The 25,899-nt window shown below is 41.5% G+C and overlaps 1 long non-coding RNA gene and 1 other non-coding gene across 2 annotated transcripts; one reads left to right on the forward strand and one right to left on the reverse strand.

Moving 5' to 3' along the window:
• The first annotated feature begins 446 nt into the window (after positions 1 to 446).
• LOC122451222 lies at positions 447 to 24,749 on the forward strand. Its single transcript, XR_006272342.1, has 3 exons — positions 447 to 621; positions 1,178 to 1,544; positions 24,515 to 24,749. It is a non-coding gene; the product is annotated as an uncharacterized LOC122451222 (long non-coding RNA).
• Positions 15,233 to 15,304, reverse strand: TRNAC-GCA. Its single transcript has one exon. It is a non-coding gene; the product is annotated as a tRNA-Cys (tRNA).
• Positions 24,750 to 25,899: the final 1,150 nt, after the last annotated feature.

The raw sequence follows: 25,899 nt of genomic DNA on the forward strand, positions 1-25,899 counted from the left end.
ATCAAAGTTCTTATATTGAAGTTGTGTTTTCATGCCTATCTTTCTTCAAAGCCACAAGCTCCTTGAGGTAGAGTGCTATTCGGCAGGTAGCAGAAACTCGAGACGTATTTGTTGAATAAATGAACAGATGAGTAAATGAATTTGATATATTCAACTGTAAAAATGTCTTCATGAAGTCAGACAATTAAAAAAAAAAAAAAGCAAACCCCTGTGATCTGGAGATGTGCTGAAATGACTGATTCTCCACGCCGTGGTGACTACGGCGGCAGTGGGAGGAATAGAAACTCAGCCCTCGGCTCTCGCTCGTCACCGGCGCGCACACCAGCTGTCCGATGCGCTTCCCCTCCGCTTCCGGCTTTTCACAGACAGGACAGCACAATTCGGAGGAAATCTTCCATGACATTAAAGAATATCGTGAAAGCTGCCGTACAGCTGGTGCGGCACAGGTGTTCACTGAGAATGGCGCCGCCTGCAGGGGCCCCTGTCGCCGAGACTGAGTCCCTCGGCTTCCCCGACAATGCCCACCGTGCGTGTGCATGCAGTAGGTGTTTGCTAAATGCATGGAGGAAGGACTCAGCGGACCCAAATATAAAATCGGGCTCTATTTTATAGAAGCATTAGGTAAGTGATTTAAAGAGTGATAGACATGGTCCTACTTTCTGGATTATGGTTCCAAAGTGATAAGGATGCTGTTGATAGATTTTTCACTCACATATGTAAAATGTGGTCAATAAAAATGAAAAGGGAATGTCTGTCAATGCCGGAACCACGAGAAAGGAAAATGAATCCAAGACTGCTGTTTCCTCTCTGGCCAAAGGTATTTTGCAAAGAAGGTTCCTTGTGTGTTAGAAGCGGCCTGTTCCTGAATCATGTGTCTGCTGCTCTGCTGCATCTTGTTAACTCTAGCCTAAAAAATGAAGCCTGGGACACGGCGGGAATCAGCAAGGCTTTCTAATGTGTTCCAGCGAGAGCCTATCTGTTTTCAGTCCCTAAAGCAGGGATTTTTCTCTTTTTTTGCACCTAAGTCTTTCTCTCATCCAACTACCTATTTTTAATTTTGCTTGAAATCGGAATTGAAATTATTCAACAAATATTCAATGATGAACACTTACTGTGTGCCAGGTTCTGATCCAGGCCCTGGGGTCACAGCAGGTTTCCCCGGTGTCCCTCATCTCAGGAGTCTGCAATCTCGCTCTGCAAGACCAAAGATCAACTGTTAATACATCGCGTGCCTGGGGGAGTAAGACTTTTGGAGGAGCAGAAGGCAGAGGCCCTGAGACTGAAGGAAGAAGAGCTCTCTGAGATGAGGTTACAGGGCTTCCCTGGTGGTTCAGATGCTAAAGAATCTGCCTGCAGTGCAGGAGACCCAGGTTCAACCTCTGGGTCGGGAAGATCCCCTGGAAAAGGAATGGCTACCCACTCCAGTATTCTTACCTGGAGAAGTCCATGGACAGAAGAGCCTGGAGGGTACAGTCCATGGGGTTTCAAAAATTTGACACGACTGAGTGACTGACACCTTCACCAGGAAAGGCAGCTACTAGGAGGTAACATTTTCCTTTGTTTTATCCCATTTTTCACTTCCAGCCACATGATTGCCATGAAGTCTAGCTGATTTGAGTCTGATGTTATAGCTATTTATTACTACCTCATGGACACCTGTAAAGGTCTTACTGAATCTCAGACTTTCTCTTCTCCAAGTGCTGTGGGGAGCAGTGGGGCCCTGGAGAAGACAGAGCTCCCATCTCTTTGTTGCCTGTAAGGAGTCCCTCCTGGTATTTACCACTTTGAAAACGGGGGAAAGACCTTGTCCACGAGAGAGGGGAGTTGTGCTCAGGAAAAAAAATTTGATTGATTCAAAGTAACTCCAAACTACTTGCCATGTAACTCCACTTTCTTTCTGGGTTTGACTCTTTTGCAATTTCACTTGGGTAGTTAGTTATAGATTGAAGAAAATAAGATTAACCTTTATGATTTAAATGTCTCAATCTCTACGCCAACTATGATCTAGAGTTTGCAACATCCTAATGAGAAATAGTGGAACTTGCCAAGCAGAATGTCTGTGTTTAAATAGACTTTCTCCAGAAATTCTTCTGCCAATCAATTTCTGAAGCGGGGGTACTACTCCAATTTGGAATTTACTTTCTTCTCGGTCCCCGTGTTCTAGTTATTGCCATGTAACAAAACACTCCCAAACGTAGTCGCTTAAGGCACACAACTATTTCCTTATCTCTCCTGTTTCTGGGGGACAGCTGTCTGGGAAAGGGGCTCTGCAGGAAGGTTCTGGCTCACGGTGCTCATGTGGTTGCAGACAGTGTCTGAATTGGAGAAGCGGGGGCAGGAGCAGCTGGGGTTCTGGTCACGCTCCCCCAAGTCTTCTTCAGAGCTTCTTGTGGTGGGTGAGGTTGGGCTTCCTCACAGCGTGGCTGCTCTGGGGCAGAGGGCCTCCTGCAGGGGGGTTCAGGACTCGGGCACGAGCGTTCCAGCTCACAAGGGAAAGTGAACTCGGCCTCAGAAATCAGCCAGCGTCACTGCTGCTTCATTCCGGGGCCTCCGTGTGACACAACCCTGCTCACGATCAAGACCGAAAGGGGAGTTGCAGGCCCTTCGGGGAGCGTTTGGGATGGGTCAGAATAATCTGCCACTGCCTACTGATAGCAGGCTGCAGAAGCAGACCTATTTTAGGAGACAGGCAACTTCTGGCGGAAAGAAACCGTGGCCACTAGCGTTTGTAGTGGGAAACTAGAAATAAGCAGTCAAGAGGGCCCAGACACAGGTCAACGAAACATTAAAGGGTGAAAGGTAAACCCTCTACTGCTTTTTTTCACATGGGGATAAAAATACCACAGCTATTTTTAACAAAATAGAAAAGTGATTTTTTTTTTCTTTTAGTACTGCCATGTTTTATTCTGTGATGAAACATGATCCCAGATCTCAAGAATAACTTCACTCTTTCAAATGCTGACAGTAGACCTAAAAAGAAAAAAGAAAAAAGTTGATTTTGATAAGTTTTATCCTCTGCCCGAAAGAAGAAGAAAAAACTCAGGCATCTTATCTCACAGTCACAGGAGGAATGTGAGAAAGCTGCATATATTATGCAGTGCTGAAACTGGGGCTTGAATTCCTGGTTTATACTTCTGACTTTGTTATTTTAAAATTGATTTGGTTCTAGTGGGGCTGACTGGAAGTATAATGGAAGCCACATGTTCCTGAACTATAAATTAATATGAGCTAGTTTTCAGATGTGGGCTGAATTATGATTCAGAATTATTCATTTCTTTTTCATCCTATGTAAACATTTTAGCCCTATTCATAATTGTATTCAAGATGACTTGGAACACACGACACTGTGGTTTCAGATTTATTAATGGATGACGACTAATCTACTCTTGACCTTGACTTGTGAGGAATTGGTATTTGTTGTCTCTTTCATTCAGTTATGATTTTGAACATGTGCTCTCATTCAGGGGTTCCCAGGAGAAAGCATACTTGCCCACAAATAATGATACCTTTGGATTCATCTCAGGCCCCAATGTATTTTCAAAGTTAGCACAGTATTTACTTTCATCTTTTCAAACCATCTTTCCAATATGGCTTTAAAATCTGTGTTGTGTGTGTGTGTGTGTGTGTTATTTGAATGGAGGAGAATGTCTCCAATGGGTGTGAAAACTTGTAGAAACAGTTGCCCCTCATTTCTCATTCTCCTTGCAGTACTTTCAGCAATTCTGCTCTGCATCTCTAGAAAGACATTTGGAGCAGGGCTAAAGGAAGGATGCACCCCAAATGAAGGAAGGAAGTTGGTCCTTCCTTGTGATAAACACCTTGGAATGAAGACTCTGCCTCGAGTGGTGTGATGGTGTTCAGAGCCCATGCCCCTGCAGCAGATTACCCCCGCAGACACCAGAGCCCATCACACTGAGGCGGTGTGTCTGAGAGCAGAACACTTCCATCCCCCCAGCCTCTTGTAAACAGAACACATGGGCAGCTTGTTCTGCAGCGGTGCTGCCTTTGAAAGGGGCTGCCTGGAATCCCACTCGGAGAGCTTGACTCAGACAGCTCTTAGCACAGATGGTTTGTGGGATTTTTTTTCCCAATGCCAATATACTCAGACATTTTCTCAAAAAGAAAGTGGGAGCGTCACCAGCAGGCATTTCTTCATTGTACCTTATTTAAGCTAAATTGTGTGCGGCCCAGACAATTTTTTTCAGATGCGCCTTCAGTGACAGTTAGGGTGTCAAGGCAGACTGGAAAACAGCTTGTTCGTTCGTCACAAAGTAGTTAGATAAACGCAGCTTATACAACTCTTCTGTCATTATCAAGTTATTAGATTATTCTGGGTTAGATTGACATGTCACAGCTGTCTTTAAGTTGAACTGAAAGATCATATCGCATCAAGTTCCGCCCACAATTCCCAAAACCAGAAATTACTTGCAGGGGGTCCACTTCTTACAAAGACCTTCATCTTCATGTCTCCAGGAAAGAATCTGGCTTTCAGTAACTTACACAAACTTCAAATACACACAAAAAAATTAGGCAGCTTGAAAAGAGCGGAAGAATGGCAAGTTTTATCTTCGGTGCCCAGCCGGCGGGTGCTAACGTAGAAAGGCAGTGGACGGAGTTTGCAGAAGAGGTGAGGGACAGACGTGAGGGTGAATGACGGGAAGTGAGGCAAGGGATGTTTCTGTCTGACTTCGGAAGCTTCGGTCACAAAAGCATTCAGGATGTTTGTGCATGTCCAAGGAGAACAAGCAAAATTAGAACACTTGGGTCAAAGAAGCATCTAAAATCTGATGACTCACTTTCTCTTTCATTTGAATCAAAGCTCTGAGCTCAAATATGTGGCCTCAATACATCTAAATATGGCACTAGGGAAAGAAAACAGGTTCTCAAATAAAGTAACAAAAAGGTGAGTGGTAATTAGCAGCTTCTTAAAGATCTCTATGTCTAGGCAAAGAGCCTGTTAATTCAATCATTGAGAGTAAATGTTCAGTCTAGGCTCAGGGATCAGACTGTGTGGTCAACACAGAGCCTGTCCCTTAGAGGTAGCCTGTTTTTGGACAGCTTACTTAGCTTTTGTTCACTTCAGTCTCTTCATGTGTAAAATGAAAATACTAGGAGTACCCATCTCCTGGAAAGTTACTCCTTGAAAGAGTAGGTTAATTAAGTAATAGATACACAGCACTTAACAAAGGTCCAGGTGACTAGTCAGTAAATGCTGAGAGGAATGATGATGAGGGCTTTCCTGGTAGCTCAGCTGGTGAAGAATCCGTCTGCAACACAGGAGACCCTGGTTTGATTCCCGGGTCGGGAAGATCCCCTGGAGAAGGGATAGACTACCCACTCCAGTATTCTTGGACTTCCCTTGTGGCTCAGATGGTAAAGAATCCGCCCGCAATGTGGGAGACCTGGATTTGATCCCTGGGTTGGGAAGATCCCCTGGAGAAGGGAACGGCTACCCACTCCAGTATCCTTGCCTGGAGAATCCCGTGGGCAGAAGAGCCTGGCGGGCTGCAGTTCATGGGGTCACAGAGTCGGACCTGAGTGAGTGGCTAACACAGCACAGCAATGACGATGATGAGCATCTTTTGAAGAACTAACGTTCTTGGGATCCTAGGACCCAGAATCCTGAAAGATTCCAAATATTCTGGGCAATGAAATATATAGGTTTACCTTTGATGTTTTTGTGACTTTAAAGCAATAACAGGGCTTATCCAAGCTTGTTTTCCCTTTTAAATGAATTAGGTTATTGTGTAACTAGATTAAAGTTAGTCAAAAGATTAACCATGTGTGAAAACCCCAGGCAGTATTTCTCAAGGTCACAATCAGAAAATAGCAGACTATAATCCCGCAAGGTGCCCGAACATGAATCAGGCATATTAAAGATCCACGAATGAAGTGAAGAATAGGATTAACTGCTTCTGGTCTTGACGACTCTCTGCCCTGAGTGGAAACCCAAGGACAAAGAAGCCAAATACTCAGCTGTAATGCCTCACACCCTTAATCATCAAACAAGGGTGTGAGGACAGCCCGTTTCCTCCTTGGACACAGTTCCCGTGTGTTGCTTCCCCTTCATCCTCTTCAGCGCTCCTTAGCCAAGTCCTGGTCACTGTGGGATCAGATTCCTGCGATCCGCTAACTGTTTACCCTTTGTGAGATGATTTGTTTCATTACCCAGAAACCCCAACTTAACTTCTGCTTTTAGTGGTGTGAGATAGTGAAAGTGAAAGTCACTCAGTCATGCTCGATCCTTTGTGACCCCATGGACTATAGAGTCCCTGGAATTCTCCAGGCCAGAATCCTGGAGTGGGGAGCCTTTCCCTTCTCCAGGGGATCTTCCCAACCCAGGGGTTGAACCCAGGTCTCCCACATTGCAGGCGGATTCTTTACCAGCTGAGCCACGAGGGAAGCCACAAAATACTGGAGTGGGTAGCCTTTCCCTTCTCTAGGAGATCTTCCCAACCCAGGTCTCCCACATTGCAGGTGGATTCTTTTCCAGAAAGCTTTGTAAACAATTAGGAAAAGCTTTGGAAAAGCAAATCTTTAATCTCTGCTTCCAGTCTTTAAATTCCACATCACTTTATACATTCAGTAGAAAATGTAGTATGTGGTTATCAACATCGCAAAGGAATTTTCCTGTTTTCCTGAAGGCAATTCTTATCTTGTTGTTTTTAACATCTAGTTACAGAATTATATTTAATAAAAATGTGATAAGTAGCTATAAACTTGAAGTAATTTAAATAAAAATTCCTACAAGAAATATTGTGGAATTTGGCAGGTTAAGTATAAAGTTCATCTTGGAAAATAAAACACAAGGATGACTAAGACTTTTTTCTTTTTAAGTAAGAAGGAATTTTATTTTCTATATTAAAGTGTACTCAACTCATAGTAATTGAAACAGTCTGGTGTTCATGGAAAAATGGAACAACAGATCTGCTACACCCAGTAGAGAGTTCAGAAACAGAACAATATGCATGTTGTTGCTGTCCCGTCGCTCAGTGGTGGCCGACTCTTTGTGACCCCAGGGACTGCAGCACGCCAGGCTTCCCTGTTCCTCAGCATCTCCCCGAGTTTGCTCAAACTCATGTCCATTGAGTCCGTGATGCTATCCAACCATCTCATTCTCTGCCATCCTCTTCTCCTCCTGCCCTCAATCTTTCCCAGCATCAGGGTCTTTTCCAATGAGTTGGCTCTTCACATCAGGTGGCCCAAGTGTTGGAGCTTCAACTTTAGCATCAGTACTTCCAATAAATATTCAGAGTTGATTTCCCTTAAGATTGACTGGTTTCATCTTGCAGTCCAAGGGACTCTCAAGAGTCTTCTCCAACACCACAGTTCAAAAGCATCAGTTCTTCTGCACTCAGGCTTCTCTATGGTCCAGTTCTCACAGTCATACATGACTACAATAAATGCACTGAACTTTGCAAATTATAACAGTAGCATTTGATACAAGAGAGGAAAGCATTAACTATTCAGTAAATGATTTTGTGCCAATGGCAATTCTTTTGGGGGAAAAGGTAAATTGTTTAAATTATACACAAAAATGAACTCAGGGTAGATAAAGCGGTCGAATTTTAAAGCTGTTAAAAATTAGAAGGAAATAGGGGATATGTTTATAAATCTGAGGTGGGCAAAGTCTCTGAGTCAATATGCTAAATGCAAACACAATAAAGAAAAATATTCACAATATAACTCTGTACAAAGTTCCTAGACCATAACAATGATCAAGGAACAGAAACAGAGGAAATATTTGTAACAAATATTTAAAAACAAACAAAAATTGGAGATTGTTATAAGAAGATGTGGAAAAATGAAGGGCATGACAATTAGTTAAGTAGTTTTTAGAGAAATCTGGCAGCTTTTTATTAAAATAATTATCTATACTAGAAAAATATTCCCACATATGTGCAAAGTGGTATTCAAGAGTATTTCTTTTAGCATTTTTTTTCTGGGAAGAGTGAGCATTGCTAAGCACCTTGGAACTGATGATTAAATTATGGTAGATTCATAATTATGAAGCAGCTGAAAGAATACGGAAGGTCTGTGCTTAGAGATAGGAAAATATATTCAAGACATATTAACTTAAAACACATTGCTAAACTAAATGAACAGTACAATTTCATTTTTGTAAGCAGAACAAAATTTCACAAAATGAAACTGCATCATATGTATATTTAGCTATACCTATATCTTCTCATCTATCTACCTAGAAAGTGGTCTGGGAGGACACAAGCCACATTGTCAGTGGTAGTTTCCCTGTAGTGTGTAATGAAAAGGAAGGAAGATTAATGAAAGCCAAGAACTGAGCTTATGTGTATTTTTACAATTAAAATGTTTCCAAGTACAGCTTGTGAATTAACTTTTGTGTGTGTGTTTTACTTTTTAATTTTCATTTTTTAATGAAGTATAGTTGATGTACAATCTTATATAAGTTACATGTGTACAACATAGTAATTCACAAGTTTTAAAGATTATTTTCCATTTATAATTATTATAAAATATTAGTTATGATCCCTGTGCTGTGAAGTATATCCTTGTAGCTTATTTTATATGTAATAGACTGTACCTCTCAGTTCCCTACCCCAATATTGCCCGCTCTCTGCCCCTCCCCACTGGTAATCACTACTTTGTTCTCTATGTCTGGGAAATCTCCTTCTTTTTTATTATACTCACTAGTTCGTTGTATTTTTTCCCTAGATTTCATCTAGAACTGATATCATACATTATTGATCTTTCTCTGTCTGACTTATTTCACTTAACACAATGCCCTCTAAGTCTGTCCACATTGCTGCAAATGGTGAAATTTCATTCTTTTTTTTTTTAATGACTAAGTATTCTATTGTCTATATATACCGCATCTTTATCCATTCTATCTATTGATGGACACAGGTTGTTTTCATATCTTGGCAATTGTAAATAATGCTGATTTGAACATTGACATGTACATATCTTTTCAAATTAATGGGAATTGTTTGGAGGATATATACTCAGGGGTGGAATTTTAGGTCATATGTTAGCTCTATTTTTAGTTTTTTGAGGAACCTTCATGCTGTTTTCTACAGTGTTGTACCAATCTGCATTCCCACCAACAGTGTGCAAGGGTTCCCTTTTCTCCACATCCTCCCCAACATGTGTTGTGTTCCTTTTGGTGACAGTCATTCTGACAAGTGTGAAGTGGTATCTCACTGTGGTTTTGATTGTATTTTTCTGATGATTAGTGATGCTGAGTATCTTCATATTACTGTTGGCCATCTGCCTTTCCTCTTTGGAAAAATGCCCATTTGTTCTTCTGCACATTTTTAAATAGAGCTTTTTTTGTTGTTGTTGAGTTGTGTGAGCTCTTTTATATGTTGGATATTAACCCCATTTCAGTCATATCATTTGTGAATATTTTCTCCCATTCAGTGGGTTGTCTTTTCATTTTGTCAATGTTGCTGAAGGTTTCCTTCACTGTGCAAAAGCTTTTAAGTTTCATTCTGTCCCATTTGTTTATTTTTGCCTTTATTTCCCTTTTTTGCTTTAAGATACAGATTAAAAAAATACTGCTGTATTTTAGGTCAAAAAGTGTTCTGCCTATGTTTTCCTCTAGGAGGTTTCTGGTTTTACATTTAGGTCTTTAATCCAATTTGAATTTGTTTTTGTGTATGGTGTTACAGGATGTTCTAATTTTATTCTTTTACACAGAGCTGTCCAGTTTTCCCAGCACCATTTATTGAAGAGACTGTCTTTTATTCCTTGTATATTCTTGGCTCTTTTTTAAAAAAAGCAGCAGAACTAAATATGATGAGCTAGCCCTAGGTAGGACATTTCAGCATCACCTCTCAGAGCAGGCAAAGTGATACATTGAGTCAGAGGCCTACAGGAAGATGGTCTTCACCTTTCTCATGTTATTCCAGAGTTAGCTGTCTCTGCTAGATGTGAGAGCTTACATCTTGTTGTTTGTTTATATTTAAGAAAGTACTTTGCCCAGTCTGTCTCATTAATTAACATTAACCAAGAGGTTGATGTGAGCCTCAGACCACGAGAGAAAATTAGTAAGTTGGCTGAAGGGAAACCAAGGCTCTGTGAAAAAAGAAAAGCAACTTGTTGAAGACATTAGAGGAGAAGAAAACTTGTTGAAATGATAAGAATCAAGTAAGGAGGATGATTAAAACAGGAGCCCCATCGGTGAGCACGCAGTGACTTGGATGGATGTCTGCTTAGAGCCACAGGATGATGACTAAACCTAGCCTAGATTTCTGACTGGTGAGAAGATGCATCTTACAAATGGAAAGGATCAGTGCAAGGGATAGTAGCAATGATATGCATATATGCACTGATTTATATCATCTTGAAGATAAAGTTCAGCATAATGTTAAATACCCGGCCTCTATTTGTATGCAACTGGCGTGGACGTAGGGTCTGACTTTCCATCTACCCTAATCTAACAGGAGTGCCCATGTACCAGGTGATAAGGATGTGTTCTCAGTCTTCATTTGAGTTTGGTTAATAGCACTTCTTTCTCTCTTAAATGGTTTTCTCCCTCCTTGAAAGAAGAGTGTCAGGCTGGGCCAAACTGGGCCTTGGATTCCAAGTAGGAAGTTGACGAGTAAGAGGGCAACTGAATGAGGAGAGGAGGAAGCTTGGGACCTCAACTCCATCCTTTGCCAACACTAGACCAGTCTAGTTAACAAGAACAGAGGGTGAAGTGTGTGATTTGAAGACCTTTGAGTTCTCTCTCTCCAAGCTAAGTCCTCCATACTTTCTCAGACTTTATCTGCTTGAGATCCATCTGTGTTAGTTAATGCTCCTGGGAATCAATTTTATCCTAACATCTGGCTGAGGACAGATACCATGCTGAAAATGATTATGATTGAAGAATTTAGGAAGTCAGGGTAAATGTATTTTATGAGTCACTCCTTGAGATTAGAGCCAAGGGCTAGCACAGCTGTTGCTACATAGCAAGCCTTTAATAAGTACATGAATGAATGGACGAACTGAAGGGTTCCGAGATTCAAAATATGGTTTTGAGGGTCCATGAGATATTTCAGGGCAGAAGATAATACAGCCTCTGCAGACTTTGGGGACAAGAGAGCAGATTATTCAGAGGTCTGAACTGATTCTATTTAAGGAACTCCTCCTCCCCGCATTTTTCCATTTCTCTCCTGCTGCAATAGAAACACGTTCTAGGACCAAAGGGAGGTTTCCCAGGTTTAGCTGTGCTCCCAGTAGAGCTTTGTGTGTTTTTTTTTGTTTTGTTTTGTTTTTTGTTTTTTTTGCTTTGTGTGTTTTTAAACACCCAAGAGTTCACCTTAAAGAGATGGGAATACCAGACCACCTTACCTGGCTCCTGAGAAACCTATATGCAGGTCAAGAAGCAACAGTCAGAACCAGACATGGAACAAGAGACTGGTTTTCAATTGGGAAAGGAATATGTCAAGGCTGTATATTGTCACCCTGCTTATTTAACTTATATGCAGAGTACATCATGCAAAATGCTTGGCTGGAGGAAGCACAAGCTGGAATCAAGATTGCTGGGAGAAATATCAATAACCTCATGTACCCAGATGACACCACCCTTATGGAGAAAGCAAAGAAGAACTAAAGAGCCTCTTGATGAAAGTGAAAGAGGAAAGTGAAAAAGTTGGCTTAAAGCTCAACATTCAGAAAACTAAGGTCATGGCACCCAGTCCCATCACTTCATGGCAAATAGATGGGGAAACAATACAAACAGTGAGAAACTTTATTTTTGGGGGCTCCAAAATCCCTGCAGATGGTACTGCAGCCATGAAATTAAAAGACGCTTGCTCCTTGGAAGAAAAGCTATGACCAACCTAGACAGGATATTAAAAAGCAGAGACATTACTTTGTCAACAAAGGTCCATCTAGTCAAAGCTATGGTTTTTCCAGTGGTCATGTATGGATGTGAGAGTTGGACTATAAAGAAAGCTTTGGAGAAGCTTTGTTGGAGAAGACTCTTGAGAGTCCCTTGGACTGCAAGGAGATCCAACCAGTCCATCCTAAAGGAAATGAATCCTGAATATTCATTGGAAGGACTGATGCTGAAGCTGAGGGGCCAATACTTTGGCCATCTGATGTGAAGAACTGACTCACTGGAAAAGACCCTGATACTGGGAAAGATTGAAGGCAGGAGGAGAAGGGGACAACAGAGGATGAGATGGCTGGATGGCATCACCGACTCAGTGGACATGGGTTTGGGTAAACTCCGGCAGTTGGTGATGGACAGGGAGACCTTGTGTGCTGTAGTCCATGGAGTTGCAGACTTGGACATGACTGAGCAACTACAGCAACTAGACTGAACTGAAGAGTTCATTATGATAGTAACTCTGCCCTTTTCTTCCAAAGGAACCTGGTCCAGGAATCCATAAGTTGTCTTAAGACCTATTTAAATATAAGCACAAAAGGCATTTGAATGCTTGAGGTCTTAGAAAAAATTAAATTAAGGGTTTATTTCAATTTTTATTCAAAATCATTGAAATACAATTAGCTGTATTAAACTTACCCATTGTAAGATTTTTTTTTGGATGCAACGTTCTTGATTTGTCAACTGCTCTGAATGATGGATAAAATTTGGAAGATGAGGCAGTGGAATAAGGGATGAATTTCAGGCTGCTTGTGTAGAAGGAGGTCTGAAAAGTTGGAAGACTCAACTCCAGTGATGACAGCTCCAAGGATGACAATGAAGGTAAAAGAAGTTAGGTTGATTTGTAACTGGAAAGACAGAAAAAAGGAAAGACTAAAAAATAGATATTGGCCTCAAGTCTCTGTTTGATCTATGGATCAAAAAGGAGGCAAATAAATAAGCAGTTAGGGAAGAAAATGAACAGATGTATAGGAAAAAACAGAGCTTTGATCAAGGAAATAATAAGAGGAGATTTAGGAGAGAAACTTGGTAGCAAAGTCAATGAGATGGTCTTCCAGAGATTAGCTGTCTTGAATCTGCTAAAATTCTTACCTCTTACCTGGTTTGGTTCTTAATGGTGCACCTTTTAAAAATTTTTATTTTTTATTTTGGAATATAGTTGATTGACAATGTTGCAATAGTTTCAGGTACAGTACCGCAAAGTGATTCAGTATATCTATCCTTTTTCAAATTCTTTTCCCATTTAGATTGTTGCATAATATTGAGCAGAGTTCTCTGTGCTATACGGCAAGTCCTTGTTGGTTATCTGTTGTCAATACAGCAGTTGTGTACATGTGAATCCCAAACTCCCTAACTAACCCTTCCCCCAACCCTTCCTGCCTAGTAACCATGCATTCATTCTCTAAATCTGTGAGTCTGTTTTCTAAGTAAATTCATTTATGTAATTTATTTTTAGTTTCACTGCATACAAGTGATATTATATGATATTTCTCTTCCTTTGTCTGACTTACCCTACCCACCAGGGTTCCAAATATGACTTAAAATGGTGCAGAGAGAGAGTTTCCTGGTGGCCTAGGGGTTAAGATGTGGCATTTTCACTGCCATGGTCCAGGTTCAATCCCTGGTTGGGGAACTAAGATCCCACAAGCCGAGTGGTGTGGCCCAAAAAAAAAAAAAAAAAAAATAGTGCAGATAATCAGCTTTACTTTCTTTATATATGATCTAAGTGATATATTTTACATATTGACTTTCAATGGGAGTATTTGGCCCACAAATAATGAAATTAATGGATTTGGATTGGATACGTCCTAGAGCAACTATGCTGGAGGCAAATCAAAGATATTCTGTTTAATTTTAGGAAAATACACTGTTTAAAATCAATCATTTTATTTTTTTCTAATTTATTCAAACCTCTATTATATAAACTTTAGGTATATAGTGTTACAGTTCAACATATGCAAGGTGATCATCACTCCAAGTCTAGTTACCATCCACCACTGTGCAACTGGCCCCATTCACCTATTATATTTCATATTGCTTCCTTCAAAATTATAAGAAAAAGATAAATGCTATAAAAAAAAAACCCTGACTATTTTTAAATGAAATAAATTTAAATGTCTAGTTTCTCGAAAATTTTAATTCACAGTTTATGCAAAAATCATTTTCATTTGGCTGCTGACTTGGTAAATATTTGGAACATAAAGTATGGATACAAAGATTTTTTTTTAACACACTCTGCTTAAAGGGCTTTCCAGGTGGCTCAGTGGCAAAGAATCTGCCTGATGTACAGGAGGTGCAGTTTCGATCCCTGGGTCAGGAAGATCCCCTGGAGAAGGAAATGGCAACCCACTCCAGTGTTCTTGCCTGGGAAATCCCATGTACAGAGAAGTCTGTCAAGTCACAGTCCAAGGCATCATCACCAAGAGTCTGACACGGCTTAACAACTGAGAACATACACAAGCTTGCTTAAATCCTTGAATTCCCTCTATCATCTGACTTCTGCAGCTAAGTGATGGTTCCAGATTGACACGGAACCTCAATTTATGTGACTTTATCTTGAGAGATTTCAGCAAATCCCCATTTATTGGGCCATTAGTAAACTTTTGAATCGAATGCAGAAATGAGTAAAAGAGAGAAAACATAGTTTACTTGCAAAATAAACATCATCTTGAAGACAAAGTGTTCTAGTCATGGATTCTTTTTTTTTTTAGATACAAAGTATTAATCTTATGAATCTGGCTGTGATGGATCTGGGGCATCAGGATCAAATATAAATTAAAAATTTGGCTTGCATTGTCTGTATGAGGCAGGAATTTCAGTGTCTGCAAACATCTCATTCAATTTCTTGGTTTTTGACTTTAAAATTTTTCATAGTTCTTGCTAATGAAAAACACCGTTAGCCAGTTTTGTCCTCCAAGACACTAAGCGGGTGCTGAGACAGAACTAGAAAAGCAAGAGATTTATTAGGGTAAAGTCTTGCGAAAGTTGAAGTAGAGAGCGACAGGAGTAGTCAGAGGGAAAAAAAAGTAAAAGTAAAGTGAAGTTGCTCAGTTGCCTCAGACTTTTTGCAACCCCAGGTAAGCTGTGGCTTCCCTGCTGGCTGAGACGGTAAAGCATCTGCCCGCCATGTGGGAGACCCAGGTTCGATCCCTGGTCGGGAAGATCCCCTGGGGAAGGAAATGGCAACCCACCCCAGTATTCTTGCCTGGAGAATCGCATGGACAGAGTCCGCCTACAGTCCATGGGGTCACAAAGGGTCAGACATGAGAGGCTTCACTTTCACTATGGAAGCCTGTAGCCTACCAGATGCCTCCATCCATGGAATTTTCCAGGCAAGAATACTGGAGTGGTTGCCATTTTCTTCTCCAAGGGATTTTCCCAACCCAGGGATCGAACCCGGATCTCCTGCATTGCAGGCAGACGCTTTACCATCTGAGCCACCAGGGAAGCCCAGCGTAGTCAGAGGGAGCCTCCAAACAGCATGCAGGTCTGACTTCAGAAGAAGAGGGAGGTGGAGGCGTGGGTAGGAAGCGCCTTTGCGCGCAGCCCGGCTCAGAGAGGGTCCCGGCGAGGCCAGGGACGGTGCCTGGGACAAAGATGGCCTGCTGGGCAGGAAGGGCCCAGTCCAGCCCTCCTACGTGCTCAGACATGGGGGGACAGTGCCGTCTCAGTCTGGATGCTGCAGCAGATCCCGAGGAAGTGGCCACTGGGGGTGTCCACCGATGCGCTCTTTCTAGAAGGTTCTGTCTTGAAGGACGATCTGAACGGCAAGGCCCCCGTGGCTGCCAGTGAGAGAGAAGAGCCCACGGGCTGGACAAGGAGCGGATTAACTGGAACCTTCTGGTCCAAGTCGTTTTGTCTACTCCCGTGTGGTAGTCGCAATAATAATAATAATGACGATAATAGTAACTCCCTTGGGTAAGAAAGTTAAAGTGAAGTCGCTCAGTCTGTCCAACTCTTTGCGACCCCATAGGCTGTAGCCTACCAGATTCCTCCATGGGATTCTCCAGGCAAGAATACTGGAGTGGGTTGCCATTTCCTTCTCTAGGGGATCTTCCGGACTCAGGGATTGAACCCGGGTCTCCTGCATTGCATGCAGATGCTTTAACCTCTGAGCCACCTGGGAAGGCCCTTGGGTATAGCGTGGTACAAGTTACAAAGGGCTGTAATGTAGTTATCTGGTTTCATTATCCTGATTTCACAGATGAATGGGGCTGCGAGAGGTGAAGTATCACTGCCCAAGTTCATCCTTTATCAGAGCTAAGGCTTTCCTCACCAGACCACAACTGCTTCACTTGCTTGGCATATGTAATCTCAGATACTTCATCTTGATTTTTCTTTTCTTGCACTTCCCTTGTGGCTCAGATGGTAAAGCGTCTGCCTGCAATGCGGGAGACCTGGGTTCGATCCCTGGTTCGGGAAGATCCCCTGGAGCAGGAAATGGCAACCCACTCCAGTACTCTTGCCTGGAAAATCCCATGGACGGAGAAGCCTGGTGGGCTACAGTCCATGGAGTTGCAAAGGGTCGGACATGACTGAGCAACTTTACTCACTCACTTTGATAAAGTATAACATTGACAAAAAATTAAATATAACTTGTATGCACATTCTAGTAGATAATTATTAGGCAAGTACCTGTTTTTACCACGAGCAGAACATTGCAAACACACTGGAAGTCTGTTATGCCACTTTCCAATCGCAGTCTCATCTGTTTCCAGAAAGGGAAGTTTTGAGGGGACAAAAAATGAAAATAACTGTGATGTCTAGCCATGGGTGAATGAGTAAACAAATTGGGGTACATCCAAACAAAGGAATGTACCTCTTAACAGTATAAAAACTGCCCACGGATACACATGACAACAGAAATGGCTCCTAAAATAGTTATCCTGAATGAAAAAAGCAAGACACAAAATGGTACATACTATACGATCCAGTAATACAAATCCTAGAAATGTAAATTAATCTATAGTGACTAAAAAGCAGATTAGAGGTTGCCCGAGAATGGACACAGTGGAGGGATAAACTATGAAGGGGCACCAGAAAAGTTTTGGGGAGATGCAAATATCCTGTATCCATCTGTAAAAACTCATTGAAGGGTACACTAAGAAGGATGCAGTTTACTGTGTTAGAATTACGCCTGTGGGGTTTCCCTGGCAGTCCAGCCGTTAAGACTTTGCCTTTTAATGCAGGGCGTGAGGGTTCGACCCCTGAAAGACTGAGCAGAGCACAGAAGCCAGACTGCACCAAATTCAGTAAAGACTGTAAACCCTGACCAGCATTAACACGGAGAGAATTATACCTGCAAAATATTGGAGGGGAAAGCCCTCTAATGACAACAACGACAATCTCAGGCTATGGTTGTATATGTGTCTAGTTTTCCTTGTGTTTTCTGTCAAGTTTTGGTTTATATACTTTGAAACTGTTTTATTATTTGCTTACAAATGTAAACATGGTGGCATCTTTGTGGAAAATTGAATCATTTATCAATGTGAATTTACTTTATTCTTGGTAATTTTTTTTTCCTTAAGAGCAAATTTTGTCTAATATTAATATAGCTATATTTACCATGTGTTTTGCTAGAATTGCACTGTGTATCTCTTTCAGTTCAGTTCAGGTCAGTAGCTCAGTCGTGTCCGACTCTTTGCGACCCCATGAACTGCAGCATGACAGGCCTCCCTGTCCGTCACCAGCTCCTGGAGGTTACACAATCTCATGTTCACTGAGTCGGTGACGCCATCCAACCATCTCATCCTCTGTCGTCCCCTTCTCCTCCTGCCCTCAATCTTTCCCAGTATCAGGGTCTTTTCCAGTGAGTCAGCTCTTCACATCAGGTGGCCAAAGTATTGGAGTTTCAGCTTCAACATCAGTCCTTCCAATGAACACCCAGGACTGATCTCCTTTAGGATGGACTGTTTGGATCTCCTTGCAGTCCAAGGGACTCTCAAGAGTCTTCTCCAACACCGCAGTTCAGAAGCATCAATTCTTCGGTGCTCAGCTTTCTTTATAGTCCAACTCTCACATCCATACATGACCACTGGAAAAACCATAGCCTTGACTAGATGGACCTTTGTTGGCAAAGTAATGTCTCTGCTTTTTAGTATGATGTCCAGGTTGGTCATAAGTGTATCTCTGTATGTTCTTTTAAATTTTTTTTATTTTTCTATTTTTAATGCAATTTTTAAAGGTTACTTTCCATTTACAGTTATTACAAAATATTGGCTGTATTTGCCGTATTGTGCAATACATCCTCAAGCCTGGTTTGCACCCCATAGCTGGTGCCTCCTGCTCTCCCGTCCCTATGTTGCCCTCCAACCCCCCCCTCCTCTGAAAAACCACCAGTTTGCTCTCTACACCTGCGAGTCTGCTTCTTTTCTGTTGCAAATTTTTAGATTGCACATGTAAGTGATATCATATTTTTTTCTCTGACTTATTCTCTTAGCATAATACCCTCCAGGTCCATCCATGTTGCTGCAAATGGCAAAATTTCTTTCTTTCTTTTTTTTTTTTTTTGATGACTGAGTAGCATTCCACTCTCTATACACACCACATCTTCTTTATCCACTCATCTACTGTTGCTCTTAAAACCTTGCGTTTTTTAGTAAGATTTTTTGTGCTTGATACCATCACACTGCAGCAAGAACAAATCAGGCATTGCCTCTTATAGCTGAAGAAGGGTATTTGTGAAGGCAACTTACCTTGTCCTCCTAACTCAGCAGTGATTCTGGCAACCTGCTCAGTACAATGAATCCTGTTAGGCAAGCTTACCTCTGGTTGTCCAGAAAGTTCCATTTTTGCCTTAACTTAAACTCTGCTTCAGCTCAGGGACGTTGGATTAAGGAAGGTGGTGGTAGGTGAGTTGTGGTGTGGGGTTTCTTTTAGGGGAGTCCGTAAGACAGAATGTGTCACACATTACATATCTCTTAGCCTGTGCTCACATGTCAGACTTGACCTTCATAATAAATGCTGGTGGGGGTAATATTTTTACCTGTCACCTCTTAAAGACATAGAAACTGAGACTCAGATAGGTTAAGGAGTTTGCTGGAGGGCACGCCTGCTGCAAGCTTGCCTGATGTTACTCTCAAACACTGCTGGGATCTTAACGATGTTCATTGGAAGGACTGATGCTGAAGCTGAAACTCCAATACTTTGGCCACCTCATGCGAAGAATTGACTCATTGGAAAAGACCCTGATGCTGGGAGGGGTTGGGGGCAGGAGGAGAAGGGGACAACAGAGGATGAGATGGTTGGATGGCATCACCGACTCAATGGACATGGGTTTGGGTGGACTCTGGGAGTTGATGATGGACAGGGAGGCCTGGTGTGCTGTGGTTCATGGGGTCGCAAAGAGTCGGACACGACTGAGTGACTGAACTGAACTGATCTTACGATGGGTTACATGTGGCAGCTCTGTCCAAAAGAAAGACGAGGTGAGCTGCATATGGAATTTAAATTTTTCTGGTAGCCTTTTTTAAAAAAGTAAGTGAAATCTTAAAAAAAAAAAAAGCCTATTTCTGTACCGTTCTTTTGATAATCTGCTTTTTTCCCTGTGGCTGTTTTAAGAGAGCTGCATTTTCTTTGGTGTTTTGTGGTTTCATGACGACATTTCTAAATGTGTTCTCATTTATTGAGTCTGTTTTGCTGAGTTCTGGAAAATGATCAGCTATTACCTTAATTATTGCCTTTAATTATCACCTCTAATTATTACCACTGTCCTCTTTACTTTTCTGAATCAGTCCCCTTTTGAAACTGTGATTAAAAGTACGTTAGCTCTTCTCTCTGTCATCCATCTCTTAACTCTCTACCATGTTTTCCAACTTTTTGTCTCTGCACGCTGGCGAACTTTCTGGTGTATTTTCCAATTAACTCAATCTTTTTCAGTTGTGTCTGATTTTCTCTTCACCCCTCAACTAAGTTATTATATTTGTCTCTTATGTTTCTTTTATACTATTCCTTTCTTTCTTTTTCAAGTTTTCTTGGTTTATTTTTATAGTTTTTCTTTCTTGCAGATGTTTTCAAATTGTCTTTACTATTATCTTTAAACAGAGTAAGCATATTTGTTTTATTTCTGGATTTGATCATCTCAATATCTCAAATATTTTGAGGTCTGTTCTGTAATTTTATCTTTCTGCAGATTATTTTTCATGGTGCCTTATTCTTGGGTTCAGTTCAGTTCAGTTCAGTCACTCAGTCATGTCCGACTGTTTGCGACCCCATGAACCTACAGCACGCCAGGCCTCCCTGTCCATCACCAACTCCCGGAGTTTACTCAAACTCATGTCCATTGAGTCGGTGATGCCATCCAGCCATCTCATCCTCTGTCATCCCCTTCTCCTCCTGCCCTCAGTCTTTTCCAGCATCAGGGTCTTTTCAAATGAGTCAACTCTGCATCAGGTGGCCAAAATATTGGAGTTTCAGCTTCAACATCAGTCCTTTCAATGAACACCCAGGACTGATCTCCTTTATGGTGGACTGGTTGGATCTCCTTGCAGTCCAAGGGACTCTCAAGAGTCCTCTCCAATACCAGAGTTCAAAAGCATCAATTCTTCTGTGCTCAGCTTTCTTTATAGTCCAACTCTCACATCCATACATGACCACTGGAAAAACCATAGCCTTGACTAGACAGACCTTTGTTGTATTTTTATATTATTAGTTTTATTGTGGACTTCTCAATGTTTCTTGAAAAGTTACTTTTTAATGATTCTTTGAGGCATAAGATTAAAGTGCCTTCTTGCAGAGACAATCTGCCTTTCTTCCTGCAGACTTCACCAACCAAGTTTGTGACTCGACACTGACAGGCTGCCCAAATAATGTAATCCAAACTTTGGGCCGTCCCAGGATATGGTTGTGGTGACCACAGCTTCTCAGGGACTTTCTCTGCCCTCTGATCTTTTCTATTTACACAGTGTTGTGGCTGCAGCCTTCCCTGCAGTCTCCTGAGCGATGCGTGTGGGGTGGGTAGGGGACTTATTTTTGATTAGTTTTTACCCTGGGATGAGCCCCACGGCACCCAGGTAATGAGAGGTGGGTCTCCTTGCAAACTTACCACTGTTAGTGGACTCTTGGCCCTAGCTTTTACAAATCAAAGTGATTCAGTTATAATTATACGTGTGTGTGTGTGTGTGTGAGAGAGAGAGAGAGAGAGAGAGAGAGACCTCTCCTGAGCCTTCCCCCTCCATGCCTCCCCTCCAGATAGTCACAGAACACCAGGCTGGTTCTCCACTAACTCTATTTCACACATGATAGTATATATATGTCAATAACACTTTCTCAATTTCTCCCAGCCTCTCCTTTCCCCACTGTGTCCACAAGTCCATTCTCTACGTCTGCATCTCCACTTCTTCTCTGTACATAGGTTCACTCATACTATTTCTCTGGATTCCATTATATATGTGTTAATATACATTATTTATTTTTCTCTTTCTGGCTTGCTTCACTCTGTATAATAGGCTCTAGGTTCATCTACCTTACTACAATTGACACAAATACTTCTGACTGTCTCATTTCCCGGGTCCAAATTTACCGAGTTCAGCAAATGCTCTCAAGGCACAAGAAGCTTGTCTTTGTCTGGTTCCCATTTTCCTTTAGGTTTCAGCTTAACAATCTCTATTTTGTTAAATATTTTATTCTTTCAAGACTAGTGCAAAACAATATACTTACACAGTATTTTAGTTATTTCTAGCAAGTTGCTGTTTAACTGCTAAGTCATTAACTTTTGTGATCAACTCTTCTGTGACCTCAGACTGTGTAGCTTGCCAAACTCCTCCATTCATGGGATTTCTCAGGCAAGAATACTGGAGGGGGTTGCCATTTCCTTCTCCAGGGATCGAACCCACATCTCCTGTATTGGCAGGCGGATTCTTTACCACCGAACCTCCAGCAAGAGTTTGGTGTAAATTTATTCTGCTGTTTACTGGAAACAGAAATCTTTGGTTCTTAATCCTATGATAGGAATTGTAAACTGAATGTTAGCTAATGGAAATAATTAGAACACATCGAACATGGATGAATAACACAGTATGGAAAAGCACCACAATGTTTTGCAAAGCATAAGAAAGACAAGTTTGGCTTGGGATGTGATTCACTTATTTCCTTTTTCAAGATATGATTTTGCAGCCTCAAAACTGGCTAGACTCTGTCACCCAGTAAAATTGTCAAACTCTTCAGCTGTTTTGGCTCAGACATAAAGAATCTGGCAGCAATGTAGGAGACCCAGGTTCGATCCCTGAGTCAGGAAGATCCCCTGGAAAAGGAAATGGTGATCCACTTCTGTATTCTTGCCTGGAGAATTCCATGGACAGAGGAACCTGGTGGGCTATAGTCCATGGGTTTGCAAAGAGTCGGACACAACTGAGTGACTTTCACTATCAGTTCATCCTCAGTAGACTCTAACCCTAAAGCAAGTATGTCTTAGTCCACTTGGGCTGTTATGACAGAATACCACAGACTGGGTGACTTATGAGCAATAGAAAATTATCCCTTAGAGTTCAGGAGGCTGTAAGTCCAAGATTAAAGCACCTGTAGACTTGATGTTTGGTGAGAGCATGCCTCCGTTCATGGACAGCTGTCTACTCCTGTGACCTCACACGGCAGGAGAGAGAAGAGAGCTCTCTGAAGACTCTGTCAGAAGGACACTAATCCCGTTCAGGAAAGCCTCACCCTCGTGGTCTGATTACCTTTCAAAGACCCACCTCCTAATACCACCACACTAGGATTTAACAAGTAAATTCTGGGGGAACACAAAAATGTCGTCTATAGCAGTAAGAAACCCATGGGTGCCTATGATGGTCAGTTATACAATGGAGGGCAAATCTTGAATAGGAAATACTCCACTCCATCCTGTTTTATCTATAATTTTCTCTCCTACTCGAGACTAGTTGAAACATATGGAATTTTAGGATAAAAAAGAGAGATTTTGATTTTGTGGTTTATTTTGAAATTTATTATTAAATACATTATTCCTGGGACATGGGAAGTTTGCAACAGACCATAGGAATAATTAATAGCTAATAGATACTAAAAGATAAGCTACAGAGAAACAAGAGAGTTGGTTTTTCACTATCATTCCATGCTAATCTGATTAAGTAGCATGAAATAGTAGTGGAAAAACTTTACTGTGGTTTGTCAACTACTGGTAGACAGAAAACAAACAAACAAACAAACAATTTCTTACTTGAAATATGGGTGAAATAAACATTACCAGAAATAAAGCTTTCAATTTTTCATAATGAATGTGAAATTAAAAAGAAAAAAAAAAGGTTCAAATTTGCATTGTAATGGGGACTCCTGTGAGAGAATGTCAGTTTATAATGAATGGAAAAATGAGACAAGGCACTAAAGCTTACAAATGCCTTATTAATAAAGCTTAGCCTCTGTTTCCTGGATAAGAACATTTAAACCACTGTTTTTGGTGAGGAGAGAGACAATAAACACGGAAGTCATCAATTTCAAATGACCTGCTTTTTAAGATCTTCCTGCCCTTCTGATATTAACATGTTAAAAAAAAATACAAGAATGTCAATAAAACACTTCCTGTATTTCAGATACGTTTGCTGGTATTTGTAGCTCTACTAAGACATAAAAGTCAATATGAAATTTCGTGGCATGAGGCCTACAGATTGGTATCTTACAGAAACTGTATCTTTCGAACATCAGCCCTTATTAGTGTTCACCAAATTAATCTTTCAGAGATAATTTAGAAAAGCCCCTGTCGTATGTTAAAGTTCTAGCTTTAAAATATTAACTCAGTACAAAATAAAAATAAATGGGACATTGTGGAGTGGTTTATAGACATGGAGTCCGTTTACGGCTCTCTAGAAGACTGACGAACCCAAGGAACTGCCTAATTTGAGCAGACTGCTAATGCAGGGGCCTTCTATAGGTCAATGAAAATTTAGGAGTTAATCATATCAATTAACTAAGATTGGGCCTTAATTCTTAATCATATACCTGGCTTCCCTGGTGGCTCAGCCAGTGTAAAGCGTCTTATCTACAATGTGGGAGACCCGGGTTCGATCCCTGGGTCAGGAAGATTTCTCTGGAGAAGGAAATGAAACCCACTCCAGTACCCTTGCCTGGAAAATCCCATGGACAGAGGACCCTGGTAGGCTACAGTCCATGGGGTCGCAAAGAGTTGGACACGACTGAGCCACTTCACTTTCCTTTTCTTAATCATATTGGGACTTAATTCTTTTCACAGAAATTCCTAGTAGAGTAGATAAGAGCTTGGTCACTTCTTATTCAGGATGCTATAAATAAGTAAACTTCATGTGCTGTGCTAATCTGATATGCTTAGCTAATTTTTTTTTTTTTTTCTCAACCAGAAATTATTTTTTACTGGGCACATTTAGTAGGAGGCCTTTTTCTTTAAGTTTCCATCATCTAATGAGAAGGGCAGTTGAAGCATCAGATCCAGAGAAGGTTTCCTGCTGGAGCGAGCACAGGCTAGGGTTACAAAGGACTGAATATGTATTGTCTCAGACAGGCTCAAGGATGTCTGGCCTCCGTAATGCAGATTCTTATTATGTAAATAATTTGTGTGTGCCTAAAAATAGGCTTAAATTTTTTTCTTTTTTTTAGCATGTCCTACTTTACTTTTCTCATATTTTCTTTCTTTTCTCACTTCATTTCCCCTTTCCTGGTGAACTGATGATGAATAAGGCTAGTTTCTTCAATTGCCAGCCAGGCCTCCTCTGCCTGACCCAAGGCTGAGCTCGCGATGACAGCATCAGGTGTGACGGATGCGGGTGGAGGAGACTCAAGTGAGAAGATGAGCCCTTTCCAGATCTCACCATAAATCTCCAAACTGCTGAACTACTGCCCACTCGTTACCTCGGTTACAGCCCACACTCTGTCTCCTCACAGTCATAGATGCTCCTCAATAAAACGAAGTTCATTACTACTAAAGGATTTGTTTTTTTTTCTTTTTTGCTTCTCCCTGGAAGGAACAAATTATTCTTGCGTTGAACTTGCTGCCTACTCACGCCCAGTCTCCTTTTGTGCCTTCCCTGCATCCAACCCCGCTGCCTTCGCGTTCACTCTCTGTGCTGCTGAACTTAGCGATTTTAATCTGTGGCGCAGCAAACGAAGGCCCGGCAGCAATATGATAGACCTTCTTTGGGAAGGACAGAGCAAGGCACCCGGCTTTCCTCCGAGACGCCTGCTTCACTCATTTGACAGCTTTGACAAACTCCCAGCTTTTGTGCTACCAGAGCCGTGAAAGCGAGTGAAACTGAAAGTCGCTCAGTCGTGTCTGACTCTTTGCAACCCCATGGACGAAACAGTCCATGGAATTCGCCAGAATACTGGAGTGGGTAGCCTTTCCCTTCTCCAGGGGCTCTTTCCAACCCAGGGATCAAACCCAGGTCTCCCGGATTGCAGGCAGATTCTTTACCAGCTGAGTAATCAGGGAATAACATCTAACATAGTAAGTCAAATTTATTCTGGCTAAAAAAAAAAAAAGAAATTGTGATGCTAAGGGCAAAAATAAACCATTTCTATGGATTTTTATTAACAAAGGAGTTGTTTCCAGAATCAGAAAAGGAATGCCAATAGGTGAAGCTGAGTGAATAGAAGACATTAAGGAGTGGGAAGGTCAGGAGGCAGTAGATCTCTAGTGTCATCTCAAGTGGGTCAAAGTCAATTGTAAAATGGCCAAGACAGATTTCTCAAGTACTTGATTCTATCGATGAAGTCATCAGTTTGCAAAACATTTGAATATATATGGCATGTACCCAAAGCTAAAAGTTTTAATAATACATGCTGAGTGCATCTGTGTATCTATAATGCACGCCATCACCAGCCCAGGACAGCAATTCTGTACTGATGTGCCATCTACACTGCCTACATCCAAATTAGCTCTGTGCAAAGAGGTGAACTCCCCTAGGCTCCAGCTGAATTTCTACTCTGGTTTCTTCAAGTCCACCAGGGCTTTCCTGGTGACTCAGCTGGGAAAGAACCCGCCTGCAATGTGGGAGACCTGGGTTTGATCCCTGGGTTGGGAAGATCTCTTGGAGAAGGAAATGGCAACCCACTCCAGTATTCTT

Source organism: Cervus canadensis, chromosome 12 (genome assembly GCF_019320065.1).
Source record: "Cervus canadensis isolate Bull #8, Minnesota chromosome 12, ASM1932006v1, whole genome shotgun sequence".
Lineage (NCBI taxonomy): Eukaryota > Metazoa > Chordata > Mammalia > Artiodactyla > Cervidae > Cervus > Cervus canadensis.